The following is a 23,045-nucleotide window of genomic DNA, read 5'->3' on the forward strand; positions in this document are numbered from 1 at the left end:
GATAACCTCGACACCACCTAGTACTGGGGCGGGAGTTCGGGAGTATTGCCATAACTCGTATAACGGATGCTTTTCGAAGGTTGAGGTAAATGATTTCCGAAGGTTTCTTGGTTATGTGTTGAAGGATGGATACATCTGGATGTAGGATTTGCTAGTTTTGGGTGAGATATTATGCTTCCCTTGTTTCCCCAACACCTGATTGCATAACCGGGAAAATTTCGGCAGTTTCATACGTGGGAATTCATGTAGCTCTAGTATTTCTTCCGTGAATATTTGGTTTGTGATTGGGTAATCCTTACCAAGTATTTGTTCTTGTTCGTACCTTATTGTTTTATTCATCTACCTCTATCTAAGTGGCTTCTTAATTTATGGAAGTGTGACCATTTAATTTGGAATGCATTTGTTCATTCTTGTTCGAATGTTAAGACTATATGTTGCAATTTCGATCCATTTGAATCAGCTTGAATATATGTTTGTCAAGATTCTAACGGATGTCACCCTCTTTGGGATGGCTCCTCCAACGCGTCATAATCCGGAACCACTGCCACCACCTCCACCTCCGGAGGCATGGCAAGCTGTGATGGCCGCTACCAACGCCAACACGCAGATGCTTATGCAACTATTGCAAGAGCGCAACCAAGGAAATCAAGGCCATGGCAACAATCAGAATCAGTTTGCTACACTCAACCAGTTCCTCGCAAACCAACCAAAAACCTTCAGTAACTGTGTCGAGGCCACAGACGCTGATGATTGGCTCGTGGATATCTGCAAGCATTTCGAGTGCAGCAATGTCAGGCCTGAGGACTTTGTCAAGTTTGCCTCGTTCCAAATCAAAGACCAAGCTGCAGAGTGGTTTCACCAATACAAAGATTCCAGAGGAGGTTGTATGATTACCTGGGATGAATTCCGCCAAGACTTCAAAGCTCACCACATCCCTCAGAGTGTTATTGAGAGCAAGCATGAGGAGTTCCACAATCTGAAGCAAGGCAGCTTGTCTGTTTACTAGTACAACATCATGTTCCAGAAGCTCACTCGTTTCACCAAGCAAGACGTCCCTGACGAGAAGAGCATGATTTACCAGTTCAGAGGTGGCCTTAGAGAAGATCTGCAACTAGCCCTTGTGCTTTTTGAGCCAAAGAAGTACGATGAGTTCTACAATATGGCACTGAAGCAAGAGGCTGCTCATCTCAAGTGTGATGCTTCCAAGAAACAAGTCAGGGATGCAACTCCTTCTTCCTCAACTCAAGTGGTAGCTAAGCAGCAAAAGTATTGGTTGCCTCCTCCTCCTCCGTTCCGTCAGCCTTATCAGCAGAAGAGCAAAGGTGGCAATGGATCTTCCCACCCACCCAACCTAGGCTTTTAGAACAAGACTTCGTCTCATGCTCCAAGATCAAGTGCTCCGTATCACCGTCCGCTTTCAGAGGTCACGTGCAACAAGTGTCAGCAGAAGGGTCACTATGCAAACAAATGCTTCAATCAGAGGTGTCTTCCTCCTCCTCCTATGAGATCTGCCAGCACGGCAGTGGTCAAGCATAACCCCAAGCATGCCAAGGTCAACTTGATGAGCGCAGCTTAGGCAGAGGACTCGTCAAAAGTTATCATGGGTAACCTTCCTGTTAACGATGTTCCTGTAAAAGTTCTTTTTGACACTGGTGCATCGCATTGTTTCATTTCTAAACCTTTTGCATCAAAGTATGAGTGCGATTATCAACATTTGCCAAGATCTTTATCAATTGTGTCCCCAGGCAAGCAAATGACAGCTAATATCTGCGTCCCGGATGTTACTATCATGTTGGGCGACTACAAATTTCTAGCGTCTCCTATTGTTCTTGGTGACTCGGATATTGATCATATTCTCGGAATGGACTGGCTTTCTAAGCACAAGGCCCAACTTGATTGTGCTGCCAGGCAGATTCAATTGACACATTCGTCTGAGGATGTAATCATCTTTGCCGCTCATGACGATACCATTCGACTGTTTCTCTCAACGAGAAGGGCGAGTTGGATGCCATCTCTCAGATTCCAGTCGTTTGCGAATATCAAGACGTCTTTCCAGAAGAGCTTCCAGGAATGCCTCCTCACCGGCCAGTTGAATTCGTCATCGATCTTGAGCCTGGCACGGAACCTATTTGCAAACATGCTTACAAGCTTGGACCAGAAGAGTTGAAGGATCTGAAGAAACAACTCGATATTCAAGAGCGTATGGGTCTCATCCGACCAAGTTCTTCTCCATGGGGTTGTGGAGTTCTTTTTGTCAAGAAGAAAGATGGAATGGACCGACTTTGTGTCGACTACCGTCCATTGAACAAGAAGACCATAAAGAACAAGTACCCACTTCCCAACATCAATGAGCTTTTTGAACAACTCAAAGGTGCTCAAGTATTCTCCAAGCTTGACCTCCATATGGGCTATCATCATATTCGCATTCGTGAAGAAGATATCCCCAAGACAGCATTCAGAACAAGCTATGCTTCATATGAATACATTGTCATGTCTTTCGGCCTTGTCAACGCTCCTCCAACATTCTCTGGCATGATGAACTTCATCTTCAACCCCTACACAAATGAATTCGTCTTGGTCTACCTTGATGACATTTTCGTCTTTTCCAAGAACAAGGAGGATCATGCCAAGCACTTGAGATTGGTGCTGGATAAACTCAGAGAACATCAGTTCTATGCGAAGTTTTCAAAGTGCGAGTTTTGGCTCAGTGAGGTTCTCTACCTTGGACATATCATCTCTGCCAAGGGCATAGCTATGAATCCTGGGAAGGTGTCTGCAATTGTGAATTGGGAACCGCCTCAGAATGTGAAGCAACTCCGCAGCTTCCTCGGGCTCGCAAGCTATTGCCGAAGGTTCGTTGAGAATTTCTTAAAGATCATGAAGCCTCTTTCCAGCCTTCTCCAGAAGCATGTGAAGTATGTCGGGTCGCCTGAATGTGACATCTCTTTCAACACCCTCAAGGAGAAGTTAGTCACAGCTCTAGTTCTGACTCCTCCTGATGAATCCAAACCGTTCGAAGTTTTCTGTGATGCTTCCCTTCAAGGTCTTGGTGCAGTGTTGATGCAAGAGAAGAAAGTTGTGGCTTATACCCCTCGCCAGTTGAAGCCCAATGAAAAGAACTACCCCACTCATGACCTCGAGTTGGCGGCAGTTGTCCATGCTCTTTTAACATGGAGACATCTCTTGTTGGGAAGGAAAGTGGACATCTTCACTGATCATAAGAGTCTCAAGTACATCTTCACTCAGCCCAACCTCAACCTCAGGCAGACTCGTTGGGTCGAAATGATTCAAGAGTATAATCCGAGTATTGAATATACTCTAGGCAAGGCCAATGTAATTGCTGACGCATTGAGCAGGAAGGCTTACTGCAACAGTTTGATTATCAAGCCCTACCAACCAGAGCTTTGTGAAGCTTTCCGCAAACTTAATCTCCAAGTTGTTCCTCAAGGATTCCTTGCCAACCTCCAAGTCTCTCCTACTTTGGAAGATCAGATTTGTGAGGCTCAGCTTCTTGATGCTATGGTGAAGAAGGTGAAGATTGGGATTGCCAAGAGTCAACCCACATACAAGTGTTATCGCCTTGATGACAAGGATACTCTATTCTTCAAGGATCGCATTGTTGTTCCTAAGGGTGACCTTCGTAAAGTCATTATGAACAAGGCTCACAATTCACTTCTCTCTATTTACCCTGGAAGTACAAAGGTGTACCATGACCTCAAGCAGTCGTATTGGTGGACTTGAATGAAGCAGGAGATTGCTCAGTTCATGAATGAATGTGATGTCTGCAGAAGAGTGAAAGAAGAACACCAACGACCAGCTGGTCTCCTCCAACCTCTTGCCATTCCAGAATGGAAGTTTGACCATATTGAGATGGACTTCGTGACTGGATTTCCAAAGTCCAAGCGTGGCAATGATTCTATCTTCGTTGTCATCGGCAAGCTCACTAAAGTGGCTCATTTTCTTCCTATCAAAGAATCTATCGCAGCAGCTCAGTTGGCAGAGCTATATACCTCCAGGATTGTCTCTCTACACGGCATTCCGCAGTTGATATCTTCAGATCGTGGAAGCATCTTCACCTCTAAGTTTTGGGATTCTTTCCAGAAGGCCATGGCACCAACATTCACTTCAGCACAGCCTTTCATCCTCAAACTAGTGGACAAGTCGAGCGAGTCAATCAAATTCTTGAAGATATGCTCAGGGCATGTGTCATCTCTTTCGGTATGAAGTGGGAAGATTGTCTTCCATATGCCGAGTTCTCCTACAACAACAGCTTCCAAGCGAGTTCGGGCAAGGCCCCATTCGAGATTATCTATGGCAGGAAGTGTCGTACTCCTCTTAACTAGTCAGAGACTGGTGAACGCCAACTTCTTGGCAACGACTTGATCACAGAGGCTGAAGAAATTTGCAAAGTCATTCGTGAAAATCTCAAAGCTGCGCAATCGCGCCAGAAGAGTTACTATGATAGCAAGCATCGTGACTTGGCTTTCGAGATCGGAGACCATGTCTACCTCCGCGTCTCTCCAATGAAAGGTCCTCGTCACTTCAGTATCAAAGGGAAGCTTGCCCCTAGATACGTCGGTCCTTTCAAGATCATTGGGAAAAGAGGCGATCTCGCCTATAAACTTGAGCTTCCATCCAACTTTGCAAATGTGCACTACGTGTTTCACGTGTCTCAACTCCGCAAGTGTTTCAAGACTCCTGACCGCACCGTCAACTTCAAAGAGATTGATCTCCAAGAAGACCTGTCTTATCACGAACATCCCGTTGCTATTCTTGAAGAAACTGAGCGCAAGACTCGCAACAAGTCTATCAAATTCCTGAAAGTGAAGTGGTCACATCATTCCGACCGTGAAGCCACCTGGGAACGCGAAGACCACCTCCGTTCCGAATACCCGGAGTTTTCCAGTCCTAGATCTCGGGACGAGATCCTTTTGTAGTGGTGGAGTGTTGTAACGCCCCATATGTAACATGCCATATTTGTATTCCAGCTCTTGCCTTTTCTGGCACTAAGTTATGAGATTCCTTGTTGTTGGGTTTTTGTCTCTGTGTTGCTTTTGTCTTTGTCATGCATCTCATATCATGTTATCATGTGCATCGCATTTGCATACGCGTTCGTCTCATGCATCCGAGCATTTTTTCCCCGTTGTCCGTTTTGCATTTCGGCGCTCCTATGCCCTCCGGTGTCCCCTTTTACCTCTTTTCGTGTGAGGGTGTTAAACGTTCTCGGATTGGACCGAGACTTGCCAAGCGGCCTTGGTTTACTACCGGTAGACCGCTTGTCATGTTTCGTGCCATTTGGACTTCGTCTGATACTCCAAGGGTTAACCGAGGAACCGAAAAGGCCTTGTGTGTCTTGCAGCCCAACAACTCTCCAAAATGGCCCAAAACCCACCTAAACCCCCTCCATCATCTCGGTGGTTCGATCACGATCGCGTGGCCGAAAACCATGCTCAATTTGGAGCCTCCTAGCTCCCTCTACCTATAAAAAGGCATCTCCCCCTAAAATCCCGGATCCACTCCAACCCTAACCCTAGCCCCGCTCCCTCTGCGCGCCGGATGTTTTGCGCCGCCACCCCGCAGCCACTAGCAAGCCGCCACGTGTCCCGCCGGCCGCCTGAGCCGGGATGGGCCCCCGAGGCCCAGCCGCCCGACCGCGCCCGCACCTGCTTCCTCCTCGCTGCGCCGTCGTGCTCTCTCCTCGACGGCCGCCGCACCGCCCCGCGCGCCGGCTCCACCGTCGGCCACCGACCGCCGCCTCCTCTCCGCTCGCCGCCGACCCCGACCGAGGCCGCCGCCCGCGCCGCCTCGCGCCGCCCGGAGCAGCACCTCGCCGCCCCGACGACGGATCCGGCATTCCCCGCTCCGGCGACCCCTTCCCCTCGAAGATCCGGCGAGTTCATCAACTCCGGCGAACAGCTCCGTCGAACCTCGCAAAGCGCGCCGAAACCCTAGATCCAGATCTGGGAGGTTGACCTCGTTTTTTCCCCAAGTCCCAGTAATTTTTAGCATACTTCATCGCATCATAACTTTGCATATGTGGCTCCGTTTTGGACGTGTATCATATCAAATTGTTCACCTCGATGTGCACTTCATTTCATTCCATTGCACCATGTTCATTTGAGTTCATCTTGATGCCCTAAATGCTGTTGCAAGAGTGCTATGTAATGTTAGTTTCAGGTTCTTAACAGATTATGGACATTTGTCATTTTTGCCATGTTTAATGTGTGCCTCCTATGAACTTGAACCCTACATGTGTTTTGTAGTATGCCATGCCTTCTTTACAGGGGTGTATGCCATGTATTTTTGTGATCTTTGTGGTGACTAGCACAAGTATGCAAAGTAGCTCTCGTGATGTTGCTAATTTCAGGGACTTCGAATTCTTCTAAGTCTTTTCCCTGATAATATTTTTATGCCATGTATTCTTGTTGCTACAGAGTGATCCATGCCTCTTTTGAGCATGTTCAGTAAGGATGATTTTGAGATGTTGTTATGCTCTATCCATCCATGTCTTTTTTTGCAATTATGGAGTGCTCTAGCATGACTTAATCTTGCTCTACTTTTGCTATAAAATGTTCCTGGCAGATTGTTTACACGTTAAGCAATTTTGCCGAGGTTGTTATAGTTTATCCATGCATGCTATGAGAGTGTTCTTGCCATGGTTAGCTTGTTAATTTATCATGTCTACTTGCTGGGTGTATGCTTAGTTTGTCATGCAATGCCTTCTGGTGAGTGCATCGAGCTCGTAAACATGCCTACGTAAATCTGTTTTGCCATGTTCCAGTTTTCTGCTAAGTCTGAATCTGTTAGCGAAACTTGCTATGTTCACACGGTTGCCATTGTATTTTCGGATCCCTTTTGGCTTATGGTCAGTAAGGGACTTTTGTTATATGCTTTGAGTAGCTTCATGCCATGCCTTGCTTTTCCATGATATGTTCCTGTAGCATGTTGTTATCTTGCTCTAAACATTGCTTCCTGATGTTAAATCCTGCCATGTTGTTATTTTCACTAAGTCTGTGAACCTGATATCTTTTGCACTTTTGCCATGCTTGTTTGAACCTGCTATTTTGTGAATTAGCCATAGCTTGGTGTTCATCTTTTGTCAAGCATCTTGAGTGTATCACTGCCATGTGCTTTGTCGTTATGTTAGTGTGCAGTAGCTTGTTGTTCTTGATGCATTTAGATGGCCTCGTGCTGTTAATCGCAGCTTTGTGCCATTATTGTTTTGCTTGCCATTTGCAAACCATGCATCCGATTCCGGTGATCTTTATATCGATTTCGACCGAAATGAACTCATCTTTCCAGCGGTGCTCTTGGTTTGCCAAGTTGAGGCCAGGTTCAATCTTTCCTTTCCGAAGCATGCATATGCATTGCATATCACATCCCGCATATCATGCCATGTTTTGCATCATGTTGCTTGCGCATTGCACCGTGGTTGATTGTGTCTCCCTTTGCTTGTGTTCTTGCTTTGGGTAGAGCCGGGAGACGAGTACGTGATCGAGGCACCCGTTGAGAACGTTTACGAGGATCAAGCTTATGTCAACTCGGAGAACTTTGCAGGCAAGATGACTGAGGGAGTCCTGGATTAGAGGGTCTCCGGACAGCCAGACTATAACCTTTGGCCGGACTGTTGGACTATGAATATACTAAATTGAAGACTTCGTCTCGTGTCTGGATGGGACTCTACTTGGCGTGGAAGGCAAGCTAGGCAATACAGATATGCATATCTCCTCCTTTGTAACCTACCTTGTGTAACCCTAGCCCTCTCGGTGTCTATATAAACCGGAGGGTTTTAGTCCGTAGGACAACATACAATCATACCATAGGCTAGCTTCTAGGGTTTAGCCTCTCTGATCTCGTGGTAGATCTACTCTTGTACTACCCATATCATCAATATTAATCAAGTAGGACGTAGGGTTTTACCTCCATCAAGAGGGCCCGAACCAGGGTAAAACTTCGTGTCCCCTGCCTCCTGTTACCATCCGCCTAGACGTACAGTTCGGGAACCCCTACCCGAGATCCGCCGGTTTTGACACCGACATTGGTGCTTTCATTGAGAGTTCCTCTGTGTCGTCACAGTTAGGCTTGATGGCTCCTTCTATCATCGTTAGCGATGCAGTCCAGGGTGAGACTTTTTTCCCCAGACAGATTTTTGTATTCGGCGGCTTTGCACTGCGGGCCAATTCGCTTGGCCATCTAGAGCAGATTGAAAGCTATGCCCCTGGCCATCAGGTCAGGTTTGGAAGCTTAAGCTACACGGCTGATATCCGTGGAGACTTGATCTTCGATGGATTCGAGCCTATGCCTTGTGCGTCACGCGGTCATGATGAGTACGATTTAGCTCTACCATCCAACAGTGTTAAGGAGATCGCACCGGCAGCCGCTCCGACCCTCACTTCAGAGCCAGTTGCGTCGTCCATGGACGGGTGGATGGACCCCGCCACGGAGGCCTTGCAACATCGGCGACTGAGCCGAACATCGACCTTACTCTACACGAGAGCCGTGTTGACTAACTACCGGATCTCTCTCCAGCCATGAACTCCGAACCGCCCGCGCCCGTTCCTAGCGAATCCAATTGGGCGCCGATCATGGAGTTTACCTCCACGGATATTTTTCAGCACTCGCCCCTTGGCGACATACTGAACTCATTAAGGTCTCTCTCCTTGTCAGGAGAATCCTGGCCGAACTATGTCCGGCAGGATTGGGATGCGGATGGCGTCAAAATTCACCGCCCACCCACCACCCACTTAGTAGGCACTGTCGATGACCTAACCGACATGCTCGACTTCGACTCCGAAGACATCGACGGTATGGATGACGATACAGGAGACGAAGAAGAACCACTGCCCACAGGTCACTGGACGCCCACTTCATCACATGACGTATACATGGTGGACACACCAAAAGAAAACGACCACGAGGAATAGAAGGACGCAATGAAGGGTTGTCCCCTCAAGAAGCAGTCAAAGCGGCGGCGTAAGCGCCGCTCCAAATCCCGCCTCGGCAGAAACAACGATCATACAGACCCAGCGTTAGAGCAGGGTGAACCATCGCCGAACCACGGTAACACGGAGAATCAAACCGAACAACCCGATTCTGTCAAAGATAACAGTCCGGATGACATCACACCGGACAGACACCCGGAGCAACAGAATGCCTGTCAAAGGCTCGTTGCCACCGCGAGGAGTTTAAAAAAGCAGAAGCAAAGGCTCAAGGCTGCGCAAGACACACTTAAAATAAGATGGAGTAAAGTACTCAATACAGCAACGAAGTACGTGGTAATTGCCCCACCAAGAGCTAACCAAAGCGGAAGTTTCTACCTAAATTTGATGAGGAGGCCTTAGATCCCCCGCAACCAAAAATTAAAACGGCTACCTGGCCGGATAGACGACCTCACGGCCAACATAGAGCGGCAAACAATGCCGCACATAAGCCAATACGCGATCCACGCGAGGGCTCGCATCAAAAGGACGGCGCAACCAGATCCATCTATGGACCACGCAAGCGCGCTCTGGCACACGATGCAACACAACAAACATCCGAACAACATGGTAAACCCAAATACAGGGGTGTAGCACACCCCCTATGTTTCACCGATGAGGTGCTAGACCATGAATTCCCAGAGGGATTCAAACCCGTAAACATAGAGGCATACGACGGAACAACAGACCCTGGGGTCTGGATAGAGGACTATATCCTCCATATCCATATGGCTCGAGGAGATGATCTCCACGCCATCAAGTACTTACCCCTCAAGCTCAAAGGGCCAGCTCGGCACTGGCTTAAAAGCCTCCCCGGAAACTCCATTGGAAGCTGGGAAGAGCTCGAAGATGCTTTTCGGGCAAATTTTCAAGGGACTTATGTCCGACCTCCGGATGCGGATGATTTGAGTCATATAACTCAACAGCCCGGAGAGTCAGCCCGAAAGCTTTGGAACAGGTTTCTTACTAAAAAGAACCAAATAGTTGACTTTCCGAACGCCGAAGCCTTGGCAGCTTTTAAGCATAGCATCCGCGATGAATGGCTTGCCAGACACCACGGCCAAGAAAAGCCGAGAACAATGGCAGCATTAACAAGCCTCATGACCCGCTTTTGCGTGGGTGAGGACAGTTGGCTGGCCAGATGCAGCACCAGCGACCCAAGTACATCCGAAGTTAGAGATGAAAACGGGAAATCACGATGCAGCAAAAATAATAAGCGCCGGAATAAAGAAGACGGCCTGAAGAGCACGGCAGTAAACGCCGGATTCAGAAGCTCTTGGCCAGGTTAGCAAAAGCCGCCCCCTAAAGGCGCCAGAGATGAATTGTCCAGCCTGAACAAAATGCTGGACCAAATATGTCAGATCCATAGCACCCCTGGTAAACCCGCTAATCATACCCACAGAGAATGTTGGGTCTTCAAGCAGTCCGGCAAGCTGAACGCCGTACACAAGGGGGAGGATACACCAAGCGAAGACGAGGATGAGCCTCTCAAGCAAGACACTGGGGAACAAAAGAAATTTCCACCAGAAGTCAAAACAGTAAACGTGTTACACGTAATCAAGGGGAGAAATAAAGCGGCACTCCCAGAGAAATATGCCCAAGGGCCTATCACCGCGGAGTCCTGCCTCTGGTCGGCTCAACCGATCACTTTCGACCATTAGGATTACTCAGCAATTATCCGGCATGCAGGATGGGCTGCCTTGGTATTAGACCCAATAATTGATGGATACCATTTCACACGAGTCCTGATGGACGGCGGCAGCAGTCTAAACCTGATATATCAGGACACAATCCGCAAAATGGGGATAGACCCAACGAAAATTTGCCACAACAATACTACCTTTAAAGGAGTAACGCCAGGCCCAGGGGCTCACTGCACGGGCTCCCTGCTACTAGAAGTTATATTTGGCTTCCCCGATAACTTCCCTAGCGAAAATTTAACCTTCCACATTGCTCCGTTCCAAAGTGGCTATCAAGCACTACTTGGACGTGAAGCTTTCGCTCGCTTTAATGCAATACCGCACTACGCTTCCCTCACGCTTAAGATGCCCGGTCCACATGGCATCATTACAGTAAATGGAAATATGGAGTGATCCCTGCGCGCCGAAGATAATGCGGCTGCCTGGGCAGCCGCACACTAAAACGGCCTCACCAACTAAAGTATTCAATAGGTCGTCAAGACCACGGACACGGTTAGACGAGTCTGACGCAGCTGTATGTAATTCGTACAGGTTTGATGGCCACACACCTATCACAAATACAAGGGGCTCAACGCGCGTAGACAAGTGGAAATTTTTACTCATCTTGAATTATACATGGTTTTTTCAAAAAAAACCTACCTTTTTGCACGACAACTTTTCACCTAAGTTCCTCTCTTTTACAGATGACCACCGTGCTACACCCGTCCAGGATACAGCACAACGGAGACACAGGCGCAGACGTGCAGGAGGGACCCGTTCCAAGGATTCTTTTTAGACAAAGACCCTGCGTCAACCTTTTTTACTGTCTCTTGTTGATACACATCCCTTGGATTCTCAGTACAATTGAGAAGGATGCTGGCATCTTGGCATGTGGCCACGTCAGAATAATGCATGTACCTGAACACCAGGGGCTTCTTACAAAGGGCATTGATTAGGCCCGGTTCATACCATAAAGACCGAATACCTTAGGGAGTGTTCGGCGTCGCGAGTTTGGCCCTATATGCATCAGCTTCGAATCATGTCTTTGGTCAAATGTTGGGTTTTCCTGGCTCTTGTGTTTTGCTGCCTTACGTTCTGCTCTATCGGCTAAGGCGGCACCAGGAGAACTACTGCGATTGTGCCCTGGTTCATCCGGACGAGCACCTCAGTAGAGAAAGCCGAAAACTGACTGTCATGATATAGCGCGAGACTGGTCAACCACTCGATGACCTATCGGAATCTTAGAATTCCTCCGCCTTAACGAAGGGTCGTTTCCCGGCCAGGCATGTACGCACCCCGAACTCGGGTGAGTGCGGAGCCACCAGGGGCTATATAGTAGCCCCACCGTCAAACTCCTATGGCTAAGTGAAAGTGTTAAAGCATTATAGTCCGGTTGCCTCGTTCGCTGTGCTATCACCTCCTTAATAGAACCAAGACGTTGGGTTAAGTGTGAACACGCGTCTTCTACGAACACCTCCGCATTATATGCGTGCGGGCTGAAGCCGACGACTGCAATTTTTCAGGTTATACACATGTATACATAAACGGCCGCACATGAGGCATCATATTACTTTTAGGCAAAAGTATCAACACAGCCTTAATAAATTTCATAAAAACATTGTGTTTACAATGGGAATACATGTCACTCAAACATAATATTCTTCGAGCACTGGGCCTCTATCAAACGAGCACCCTCGAGAACCTCTTCGAAATAGTGCTCGGCAGCCACTCGGCCTAGGGCCGAACCCTGTGCCGCAACAGTGGTAGCATCCATCTCCGCCCAGTATGCTTTAACACGAGCAAGGGCCATCCACGAGCCTTCTATGCACGCCGACCTCTTCATCGCATTGATGCACGGCACCGCACCAAGGAACTGCTGCACTAAGCTGAAGTAGTTGTTCGGCTTCGGCTTTTCCGGCCACAGCTGATCCACGACAGACCTCATGGCGAGTCCGGACAACCTATTGAGTTCGGCCCATTCGGCTAGCTGATCAGTCAACAGAAGCGGACGCTCTGGAACGTTAAATCGCGACCAGAACAGCTTGTCCACTTCACGATCTGTTTGATCTCGGAAGTATTTGGCCGCATCGACAGCGCTCGCCGCCAAGTCCATATATGCGTCTGCCGAACTCCACAGCCGATCCAGAGGGGCATACTGCGGATCTCCGAACTTCCTCCGTAGCATAAACGGCTTCCCAGCCGCAATATCCCCGGCTTCACGCAGCTCCTCCTTCGTTGCTCTCATAGCAGAGCGGGTGTCTTTGTTCGCCATCATGGCCTTTTCTAGGTCCGTAGCCTTCGCTCGATTTTCTTTTTCAAGGAACTGGCAACGGTCGGCAGTGTCTTTTAACTTTACGACCATCTTGGCCATCTTCTCTTTGCTCTCGCAATGCGCGGCCTTCTCGGCTTTCAACTCTTCGGCCGCCTTCAAAGCGGCCGCATTACTAATCCTTGTTGTTCTTTGGCTCGGGCAAGTTCCACCCGCAGGGTTTCCACGGTGGCAGCTCCATCTGCAGTCACAACATATTAAAGGTACTGGCATCATGCTGCTCTTACTATGTGGCATTCACCAGAAAATACCGCTTACCCTGTGCCTCGTCAAGCCTCTTGTTAACAAGCTCGATGTCGGCATCCGCCCCATTCAGTTGCCGCTTCAGTTCGGCAAACTCATGAGTCCGGCTAGCCACCGGAGCTCCCACTACCTGCACATTAAAGCGGTATGGTTATTGCCTGGGACTACGATCCTCTGTTTGCCACCGTTCTCGGTGATAACCAGAGTCTCAAGGGCTACTATCTACACAGGGCACACCTAAAAATGTGCGGTACCATCACAAATGTACATCATTTTACATACCTCAAAGCCCGTCAGTAGACTCATAAAGGCATCATGCAACCCGCTTTTGGCGGATGAAATCCTTTCCATCACCGCACCCATCAATGTACGGTGTTCTTCTGAGATGGCCGCTCGCTCCAACAACTCTCTCAGTACGTCCGACCGCATACCAGACGGTGCCGGACTCTTCTGTTTGCTCTCTTCAAGAGCCGGACGCTGGGGACTTCAGGTGACTATAGGATTATCTTCTGGCCTCACCGGATCCGGAGAGGCCCTCCGTGACGACACTCCAAGGTCGTCCGCTTCTTGAGTGGAGGAGTCCCGGGAGGTGTTTCGCTCTCCATCATCTCCGGAAGAAGATCCCCCAAAGATGAGCTCTGCTAAGAAGGGCTAAGATCCAAACTGCAAGATAAATACTTCGGTTATTTTCCTCAGAGGTAAGGTAATATATCTTCACTATGAAAGTACTTTTTAATTACTTACAGCTCGTTAGAGGGCTATACCCCATGCTGAATTTGTGCGGCAAGAGCACCCTCAAAGGTAGGACCCTCTGGTGGAGATTTCTTCTCCCGCTTGGAAACCTTGGTTTCCGGATCTTCAGAGGTAGTCCTCTTCCTTCCCCAGGGTGAGAGAATGTCAGATTCCTCCCCTCGGTTATCCTCCCTCATAGAGGCGCTCGTTCCCTCGATTGGAATAGGTAGCGGTGGAGGCTCGCATTCGCCCTCATTATTCCCCCCCCCTTTGTCTTCCTTTGAGGGCTCCGGGCAAGGTGCTAGCTCGAGCATCTTTTCCAGCACCGGATTTTCCAAACCCTCAGGAAGGGGGGCCGAACACCGAATCATCTTTGCCTTTGTTATTCCGTCCTGGTCAAAGAGCGATTTCTCATAATAACGTCATGATAAATGAAAGGCGGTGTGTTCGGCTAGAGGATAACTTACTTGGTCGGCGATGCGGTTGCTGCTCAGGCCCACGTCCTCGGTATCCGGACACTCTGTCTGGGGACACTCTATCTGGGGTCCTCGGTATTCGGACACTCTATCTGGGGTCCGAAGAATGATCTATACATCTCCTCGTGCGTCAGGCCGAGAAAATACTGAATAGTGCGCAGTCCTTCTGGGTTGAACTCCCACATGCGAAGAGGCCAGCGTTTGCATGGCTGGATTCGTCGAACCAGCATGACTTGCATTACCATAATCAAACTGAAATCTCCTTTGAAGAGATTTTGAATGCGGCTTTGCAGTACAGGCACGTCCTTGGCGGGACCCCAGCTCAGCCCTCTGCTAATCCATGACATCAGTTGTGGTGGAGGGCCTGAGCGGAAAGCAGGGGCAGCAGCCCACTTGGCACTTCTGGGAGCTGTGATATAAAACCACTCCCGTTGCCATAATCCGGACAACTCTGGAATAGAACCCTTTGGCCATGGAGCTCCGGCAATCCTGCTTATTAATGCGCCTCCGCACGCTACATACTGCCCCTCAACCATCTTCGGCTTCACGTCAAAGGTCTTGAGCCATAGTCCGAAGTGAGGGGTAATGTGGAGTAAAGCCTCACATACAACAATAAATGATGAGATGTGGAGAAAGGAGTCCGGGGCTAGGTCGTGGAAATCTAGCCCGTAATAAAACATCAGCCCCCTAACGAAGGGATCCAGAGTGAGGCCTATACCTCGGAGGAAAGGAAGTGGGAGATGAACACGATGTCTTCGTTGGGTTTAGGAGAAGGGACGACCTGCCCTCGGGCAGGCATCCGATGCGAAACCTCGGCAGTCAGGTATCTGGCCTCCCTCAACTTCTTGATATCTTCTTCTATAACGGAGGAGGGCCTCCACCGGCAGGCTAGATCTAGACATGATTCAAGGGCCGGAGCACCTGACCTGGGCTATGGGTGTTAGAACCCGAGGTGGGGGAAGGATTCGATTGAGCACGGGAGAGAAAGAGTAAAAGCCTTGTACCTTTATAAAGAGGGTGAATATCAAGCGTCCTCTCTGTACCAGTTTGGGACTTGCCTATAATCTAGGCGTCCTAGACACGGTTGGGTTACCCACGACCGTATTGATGAGAATCCCGTAATTAGGGGAACACGATCTCTGCTTTGACAAGACGTGTCAAAAAACTGCCTCGCGTTATGTGTGGAGCTGGTTGAAGAAAAACGGTTCGAATAATTACCGGGCACTGGCATAATGTCGTGTTGCCAAAACATGTCAGCAGATTAGATTTGTGGAAATGTTATTCTCTCTACGGTGGTATGTGGAACCTTATTTTGTAGGGTTGGACACTATCCTTGTATTCAAATTCTTCCGTAATGTGTTTAGAGGAGGAACCTGCCTTGCAATGCCGAAGACAATACTGCGCGTCGGACTCATCGTCATTGAAGCCTGGTTCAGGGGCTACTGAGGGAGTCCTAGATTAGGGGGTCTCCGGATAGCCGGACTATAACCTTTGGCCGCACTGTTGGACTATGAAGATACTAAATTGAAGACTTCGTCTCGTGTCCGGATGGGACTCTACTTGGCGTGGAAGGCAAGCTAGGCAATACGGATATGTATATCTCCTCCTTTGTAACCGACCTTGTGTAACCCTAGCCCTCTCCGGTGTCTATATAAACCGGAGGGTTTGTTTTAGTCCGTAGGACAACATACAATCATACCATAGGCTAGCTTCTAGGGTTTAGCCTCTCTGATCTCGTGGTAAATCTACTCTTGTACTACCCATATCATCAATATTAATCGAGCAGGACGTAGGGTTTTACATCCATCAAGAGGGCCCGAACCTGGGTAAAACTTTGTGTCCCCTGCCTCCTGTTACCATCCGCCTAGACGTACAGTTCGGGACCCCCTACCCGAGATCCGCCGGTTTTGACACTGACAATGACCATACCCTCGAAATCACTTCTATCTTTGCTTGCTAGATGCTCGCTCTTTTGCTATGCCTATGCTACGATACCTACCACATGCTTTACCATGCCTCCCATATTGCCATGCCAAGCCTCTAACCCACCTTGTCCTAGCAAACCATTGTTTGGCTATGGTACCACTTTGCTCAGCCCCTCTTATAGCGTTGCTAGTTGCAAGTGAAGATTGGAGTTTGTTCCTTGTTGGAACATGTTTATTTTTGGGATATCATTGTTATATCTTGTCTACTTTAATGCACCTATATACTTGGTAAAGGGTGGAAGGCTCGGCCTTATGCCTGGTGTTTTGTTCCACTCTTGACGCCCTAGTTTCCGTCATACCGGTGTTATGTTCCTCGATTTTGCGTTCCTTACACGGTTGGGTTATAATGGGAACCCCTTGACAGTTCGCCTTGAATAAAACTCCTCCAGTAAGGCCCAACCTTGGTTTTACCATTCGCCACCTAGCCTCTTTTTCCCTTGGGTTCCAAGGACTCAAGGGTCATCTTTATTTTAAACCCCCCGGGCCAGTGCTCCTTTGAGTGTTGGTCCAAACTAGAGCCCTTTGCAGCGCCCCCTCGGGGAAACTCGAGGTTTGGTTTTAGTTGTACGGAGCGCTCATCCGGTGTGCCCTGAGAACGAGATATGTGCAGCTCCTATCGGGATTTGTCGGCACATTCTGGTGGCTTTGCTGGTTTAGTTTTACCATTGTCGAGATGTCTTGTAACCGGGATTCTGAGTCTGATCGGGCCGTCCTGGGAGAAGGAATATCCTTCGTTGACCGTGAGAGCTTGTGATGGGCTAAGTTGGGGCACCCCTGCAGGGATTTGAACTTTCGAAAGCCGTGCTCGCCATTATGGGAAGATGGGAATTTGTTAATGTCCGATTGTAGAAAACCTGAAACTTAACTTAATTAAAATAAATCAACAGCGTGTGTAGCCGTGATGGTCTCTTTTCGGTGGAGTCCGGGAAGAGAAGACGGTCTCAGGTTATGCTTGAACGTAGGTTGTTCTAGGATCACTTCTTGATCATAGTTTTCTCGATCGTGCCTTGCCTTCTCTTCTCGCTCTCATTTGCGTATGTTAGCCACCATACATGTTAGTGCTTGCTGCAGCTCCACCTCATACCTTTTACCCTACCTATAAGCTTAAATAGTCTTGATCACGAGGGTGTGAGATTGCTGAGTCCCCGTGACTCACAGATTACTTCCAAAGCCAGATGCAGGGACCGATGATACCGTTCCAGGAGATGCGACTGAGCTCAAGTGGGAGTTCGATGAGGACTCAGGACGATACTACATTTCTTTTCCAGACGATCAGTAGTGGAGCCCAGTTGGGGCGATCGGGGACATTATGCATTTGGGGTTGTCTTTATTTTGGTTCCGTAGTCGGACCTTGATTGTATCTGGATGATTGTAATGCTATATTTATGTATTGTTTGAAGTGGCGATTGTAAGCCAACTATGTACCTCTTTCCTTATTCAGTACATGGGATGTGTAAAGATTACCCCTCTTGTGACACTGCCTACAATGCGGTTATGCCTCTAAGTCGTGCCCCGACACGTGGGAGATATAGCCGCATCATGGGTGTTACACAAATGATTCATTATCAAGTGATTCCAAAAGCCCATCTGCACGGACTTTCTTCATGCGCTTTACACCAATATGACCTAAACGGCAGCGCCACAAATCTGTTGCACTATCATTATCAACTTTGCATCTTTTGGCATCCATATTATGAATATGTGTATTACTACGATCGAGATTCAATAAACCATTTACATTGGGTGTATGACCATAGAAGGTTTTATTCATGTAAACAAAACAACAATTATTCTCTGAATTAAATGAATAACTATATCGCAATCAACATGATCCAATCATATTCATGCTCAACGCAAACACGAAATTACATTTATTTAAGTCCAACACTAATCCTGAAGGTAGAGGGAGTGTGCGATGGTGATCTTATCAACCTTGGAATCACTTCCAACACACATTGTCAGCTCGCCCTTAACTAGTCTCTGTTCATTTTGCAACTCCTCTTTTGAGTTACTAATCTTAGCAACTGAACCGGTATAAAATACCCCTGGGTTACTATGAACACTAGTAAAGTACACATCAATAACATGTATATCAAATATACCTTTGTTCACATTGCCATCCTTCTTATCCGCCAAGTATTTGGGGTAGTTCCTCTTCCAGTGACCATTCCTTTTGCAGTATAAGAACTCAGTTTCAAGCTTAGGTCTAGCTTCTGGATTCTTCACGGGAGTGTCAACTTGCTTTTCATTCTTCTTGAAGTTCCCTTTCTTTTCCTTTGCCCTTTTTTCTTGAAACTAGTGGTCTTCTTAACCATCAACACTTGATGTTTTTTCTTGATTTCTACCTTCGCCGATTTAAGCATTGCAAAGAGCTCGGGAATTGTCTTGTTCATCCCTTGCATATTATAGTTCATCATGAAGCCTTTGTAGCTTGGTGGCAGTGACTGAAGAACTCTATCAATAACACTATCATCTGGAAGATTAACCCCCAGCTGAGTCAAGTGATTATGATACCCAGACATTTTGAGTATGTGTTCACTGACAGAACTGTTCTCGTCCATCTTGCAGTTATAGAACTTGGTGGAGACTTCATATCTCTCAACTCGAGCATTTGCTTGAAATATTAACTTCAACTCCTGGAACATATCATATGCTCCATGACATTCAAAACATCTTTGAAGTCCTCATTCTAAGCCGTAAAGCATGTCACACTAAACTATCCAGTAGCCATCAGATCGAGCTTGCCAGACGTTCATAACATCATCATCTGCTCCTGCAGCAGGCCTTTCACCTAGCAGTGCATCAAGGACATAATTCTTCTATGCAGCAATGAGGATAATCCTCAAGTTACGGACCCAGTCCGTGTAGTTTCTACCATCATCTTTCTACTTAGCTTTCTCTAGGAGCGCATTAAAATTCAAGGGAACGGTAGCACGGGCCATTGATCTACAACATAGATATGCAAATACTATCAGGACTAAGTTCATGATAAATTAAGTTCAATTAACCAAATTACTTAAGAATACCCACTTAGATAGACATCCCTCAAGTCATCTAAATGATACGTTATCCAAATCAACTAAACCATGTCCGATCATCACGTGATATGGAGTAGTCATCAATGGTGAACATCTCTATGCTGATCATATCTACTATAAGATTCACGTTCGACCTTTCGGTCTCCAGTGTTCCGAGGCCATGTCTGTACATGCTAGGCTCGTCAAGTTTAACCCAAGTATTCCGCATGTGCAAAAATGTCTTGCACCCATTGTATGTGAACGTAGAGTCTATCACACCTGATCATCATGTGGTGTCTCAACACGATGAACTTTTGCAACGGTGCATACTCAGGGAGAACACTTATACCTTGAAATTTAGTGAAGGCATCATCTTATAATGATACCGCCGTACTAAGCAAAATGAGATGCATAAAAGATAAACATCACATGCAATCAAAATATGTGACATGATATGGCCATAATCATCCTTTGCTTTTGATCTCCATCTCCAAAGCATCATCATGATCTCCATCATCACCGACTCAACACCTTGATCTCCATCATTGCGTCGTGGTCGTCTCGCCAACTATCGCTTCTACAACTATCGCTAATGCATAGTGATAAAGTAAAGCAATTACATGGCATTTGCATTTCATACAATAAAGAGACAACCATAAGGCTCCTGTCGGTTGTCGATAACTTTTACAAAACTTGATCATCTCCTATAATAACGTATATCACATCATGTCTTGACCATATAACATCAGAACATGCCCTGCAAAAACAAGTTAGACGTCCTCTACTTTGTTGTTGCAAGTTTTACATGGCTACTACGGACTTCTAGCAAGAACCGTTCTTACCTACGCATCAAAACCAGAATGGTGTTTCATCAAGTTTGTTGTTTTAAAATTCTTCAAGGACCGGCCGTAGTCAAATTCGATTCAACTAAAGTAGGAGAAATAGACACCCGCCAGCCACCTTTATACAAAACTAGTAGCATGTCTATCGCTGGAACCGGTCTCATGTGCATGGACATGTAAGGTTGGTCCGGGCCGCTTCATCCCACAATACCGCTGAATCAAAATAAGACGTTGGTGGTAAGCAGTATGACTATCACCGCCCACAACTCTTTGTGTTCTACTCGTGCATATCATCTACGCATAGACCTGGCTCGGATGCCACTGTTGGGAAACATAGCATTTAATTTCAAAAAAAATCCTACGCTCACGCAAGATCTATCTAGGAGATGCATAGCAACAAGGGGGAGAGTGTGTCTACGTACCCTCGTAGACCGAAAAAGGAACCGTTTCACAATGCGGTTGATGTAGTTGAACTTTCTTCAAGCTCCACTGATCGAGTATCGAACATACGGCACCTCCGAGTTCTGCACACGTTCAGCTCGGTGACGTCCCTCGCCTTCTTGATCCAGCAAGGTGTCAAGGTTGTAGATGAGTTCCGTCAGCACAACGGCATGGAAACGGTGATGGTGTAGTGATCCTCGCAGGGCTTCACCTAAGCAGCGCGAAACTATGACCGAGGGTGCAAACTGTGGAGGGGGGCGCCGCACACGGCTAACAATTGATGTTGTGTGTTGTAGGCGCCCCCTCCCCACATATATATAGGTGGGAGGGGGAGGGGAGCAGCAAGGGTGCGCCCCAAGTAGGAGGAATCCTACTTGGGGTCCTCCCCAATTAGGCCTCCCCCCTTCCATATTTGCCAGAGGGGGAAAAGGGAAGAGCAAGGAGAGAAGGAAAGGGGGGCGAGCCCCCTCTTTCCCTTCCCCACTCAGCCTCTTCCATGGCGAGGCGCGCCACCCCTTGTGGGCTGGTGTGCTCCCCTCTTATGGCCCATATGGTCCATATCTTTCACCTGGGGGTTCCGGTACCCCCCCCCCTCAGGTACTCCGATAAATACCCGATACTATCTGGAACACTTCCGGTGTCTGAATACTATCATCCTATATGTCAATCTTTACCTCTCAACCATTTCGAGATCCTCATCATGTCTGTGATCTCATCCGGGACTCTGAACAACATTCGGTCACCAAATCACATAACTCATATAATACTAAATCATCATCGGACGTTAAGCGTGCGGACCTTACGGGTTCGAGAACTATGTAGACATGACCGAGACACCTCTCCGGTCAATAACCAATAGCGGAACCTGGATGCTCATATTGGCTCCTACATATTCTACGGAGATCTTTATCAGTCGAACTGTTATGACAACATATGTTATTCCCTTTGTCCATCGGTATGTTAGTTTCCCAAGATTCGATCGTCGGTATCCACATACCTAGTTCAATCTCGTTACCCGCAAGTCTCTTTACTCGTTCCATAATGCATCATCTTGTAACTAACTCATTAGTCACTTTGCTTGCAAGGCTTCTTATGATGTGCTTTACCGAGAGGGCCGAGAGATACCTCTTCGATACTCGGAGTGACAAATCCTAATCTCGATCTATGCCAACCCAACAAACACCTTCGGAAATACCTGTAGAGCATCTTTCTAACCACCCAGTTACGTTGTGACGTTTGATAGCACACAAGGTATTCCTCCGGTATCCGAGAGTTGCATAATCTCATAGTCGAAGGAATATGTATTTGACATGAAGAAAGCAATAGCAATAAACTTGAACGATCGATATGCTAAGCTAACTGATGGGTATTATCCATCACATCATTCTCCTAATGATGTGATCCCGTTCATCAAATGACAACACATGTCTATTGTTAGGAAACTTAACCATCTTTGATTAACGAGCTAGTCTAGTAGAGGCTTACTAGGGACACTATGTTTTGTCTATGTATCCACACATGTATCAAGTTTCCGGTTAATACAATTCTAGCATGAATAATAAACATTTATCATGATATAAGGAAATATAAAATAAAAAAATTATTATTTCCTCTAGGGCATATGTACGTGATGATTCCACCCAAACTTTCCGAAGCGGGCCCCCTCTTGATAGTACGGTTATCCCTACGACTCAAGTCCACCGGAAAAGAAACGCAGGAAAGAAAATCGTCTTCACTCTGAAACTCCGAGGGGCACGAATTTTTTTGTGCCATATACTTGATAGTCTGAAATGATCAATACACACGATTAGTCCGCGAACATATTGTCATCAATCACCAAAACCACTTAGGGGGAAATATGCCCTAACAGTAAGGATAGGGATGACCTTAAGAAACTACTGAGTAAGCTTAAAGAAAAGTCTATGAACAAAATTATGAAATATGATCCTAAGTTTGCAACTTCTCCTATCTTTGTTACTGATAAGGATTATGAGCCTACGTTGATCTTGAACTTGTTACTTTAGTAGAATCTGATCCTTTTCATGGTTATGGATCTGAAACTGTAGTCAAACATCTTACTTAATTGAATGACATTGCCACCCTATTTGCTCAAGAGGAAAATATTCGCTACTATTATATTCTTAAGTTGTTTCCTTTCTCGTTAAAGGGTGATGCTAAAGAATGGTTCAATACTCTTGCTCCAGGTTGTGTGTATAGTTCCCCAGGATATGATATTACTACTTCACTGAAAAATATTTTCCTGCTCATAATAAACAAGTTGCCTTATAGGAAATTTGCAACTTTGTGCAACCTGAGGAAGGGC

Source organism: Triticum urartu, chromosome 3 (genome assembly GCF_003073215.2).
Source record: "Triticum urartu cultivar G1812 chromosome 3, Tu2.1, whole genome shotgun sequence".
Classification (NCBI taxonomy): Eukaryota; Viridiplantae; Streptophyta; class Magnoliopsida; order Poales; family Poaceae; genus Triticum; species Triticum urartu.